We start from the raw sequence: 2,604 nt of genomic DNA on the forward strand, positions 1-2,604 counted from the left end.
ACTCACTGAGTCGCCTCATGTTCTCTGTCAACCTGTGTGGAGGAGAAGATTCATTTTACAACACGCACACACACACACACACACACGTGACATTTCCATGGAGGAGACGATTGAAAGGTAGTGTGTGTTTGTCCAGGCAAGCTCCGGGGAGTGTAGTTTGGCAGCTCCACCACTAGGGGGCACCACAGCACAGACGCCACAGAAACCCATGGTCATCTGTCATGGGCTGGAATAATCATATGTCACAACAGCCCATCAAGTCTTATGACTCTCTAGCCTGGTGAGACCATCATCCTGATCTAGCGAGCTCCGGTTTCTCTCTCCCCCCCCCAACAATTTCACTGGGCGGGCGTACTTGCCTTGACAGACTGACTCCTTCGGCCAATCAGCGCACAGTAACAAACCCAGTCGGAAGAACGTCGAAAACGTCTTTTCCTCCACTAGTGCATACTGTTGTTTTTGTTTAATTGTTGTTATTGAGTCTATTTCTGCAATAACTGCCCTTATGGCTGTTTATTCGACTAACAACGTTACCGCTGCTCGTTTCGGGAGACTCCACTAACCTCCACTAGCCTGTATTTCACATCATCAAGTAAGGGACCCAATCAGGAAGTGAGTTCCACTGGGAGACAGAACAGCAGTTGAACGCAGTCCACGATTGGTGCCGGTCAAAATGTCATTTCTGGAAACCGTTGTTGATAGAGGGAAGGCCAGACTGATGTGGACAGACCCAGAACGTGCGCCAGGTCAAGATGCCCTCACGAGGCCATCAGCTTCCCGGTGCCTTGAGGTGGAGCTGGGTGAGTTTGATTTATGTAGCAGCAGAGGAACGCACGCACATCAAACAGAGTGCGACAGGTGCTCGACAAAAATGAATAAACTTAAGACAGAGAATATCACGGTGAGTTTTAATAAATCGGGCACAACGTTTTGGCCAAAATGGCCTTCTTCAGGTGCAATAACGTTGTGCCCGATTCATTCAAACTCACCGTGGGTGTGCGGACATTCTCTCTGTCTTGAGTCAGAGACTCCACCTCAGGGAGGGGTTTGCGGCGGTCTCACTGCAGCGCGGGGGGGGGGGGGGACTAAATCAAACGGCCCCCCTCCGACGTCGGCCGGTTAGGTCGGCTACGACGGTTCCCCGACGACTCGTGAACGGCGAGCGAATGGAGAGGCGGCGCGGCGAAGGCATCTGGTCCAGCTCACTGACCGCTTAGCGCTGAGGGGCTCCTCCGTCTCCACCGTGTTCTCCTCCGGCTGGAAGCGGAAGTCCTCGATGTAGACGCCCAGACGGTCGTACAGCCACTTCTGCAGCCGCGAGCACGCCGTGGCGCCCTCCTGCTGCTTCTCTGAGGGGGGGGGGGAGATGGAGGTGAGCACCCACGGGATGACGGGGGTGTGAAGGTTCCTGTTCTCGCCCAGACACACGGCTAACTTCTTCGTGGGCGTTTGATTCGTGAGTGTGGTACTCCAACCATCCCAGTTAAGACGTGTGTTCCCAATTCCACGTTGAACACCCATTAACCCATTAACCTAAATTAGTCACCATGTGGCTCAGGCACGCCTTTCAGTGATACACACCCGTGCAAACACACACACTCTCCGGCCCACGCACACACACACACACACACACACACACACTCACACACACACTCACACACTCACACACTCACACACTCACACACTCACACACTCTCTCTCTCACAGACACACACACACTCTCACACTCTCACACACGCACACACACTCACGCACACACACACACACACACACACACACACACACACACACACACGTGTCACTCTTACATTGCTGGCCTGTCTGCCCTAGATTATCCAACCTATTTCCAGAAATACCGGCCTCCAGTCCACCTGGAGGTAGAGCCCCGTCTCCTGTCTGGAGCTCAATCTACACACACACTGAGCAAGACCTGGCTGCCCTTCTGCTCTCACACACACACACACACGCACACACACGCACGCAGGCACGCACACATAGCACCTTGTTTTCCATGCTCACCTGTGCTGTTGGAGGGGGACGTGGGGGGCTTCCTGGCGGGCTGTGGGGGAGAGTCTTCCAACCTGACACACACACACACACACACACAGAGAGCAGAGGAAGTCATCTTAGAATTAGCACATATCTCTCTCTCTCTCTCTCTCTCTCTCTCTCTCTCTCTCTCTCTCTCTCTCTCTCTCTCTCTCTCTCTCTCTCTCTCTCTCTCATCTGGACTTCGATCATGTATTCCAGGTCCATCCTCCTCATCTTCTCTCTCTGACAGCGTCTGCTCTTAAGCTGCTCCATGTTCAGGGCCTCCTTCACCAGCTGCACCTCCCCTGCCTCCTCACACCATCTCCCCAGCAATTTAAGGTACTCGTCATCACTTTTCGAGCTCCGCATGGTCGTCCATGCGTCCATCTGTGACCTGCTCCGTCCCTACAGTCCCTAGTGTGTCTCTCAGGTCGTGTGACCAGGGCCTGGTGGTCATCCTCCGCTCAAGGCTAAACACTAACGGGGATCAAAGGCGCCATTGAAATGGCAGCTCTTCCACTTGGACCTGAGATCTGTGGTCTCTGTTGACTCATCTGCTCAGACAGGCCTCTG

At 53.8% G+C, this 2,604-nt stretch overlaps 1 protein-coding gene across 1 annotated transcript in view; it reads right to left on the minus strand.

Moving 5' to 3' along the window:
* The window catches only part of gramd4a (GRAM domain containing 4a), a 47,812-nt gene that overhangs the window by 16,487 nt on the left and 28,721 nt on the right, over positions 1–2,604 (minus strand). The gene's annotated exons all lie outside the window — the stretch shown is intronic.

Source organism: Borostomias antarcticus (assembly GCF_949987555.1).
Source record: "Borostomias antarcticus genome assembly, chromosome: 13".
NCBI classification, from domain to species: Eukaryota; Metazoa; Chordata; class Actinopteri; order Stomiiformes; family Stomiidae; genus Borostomias; species Borostomias antarcticus.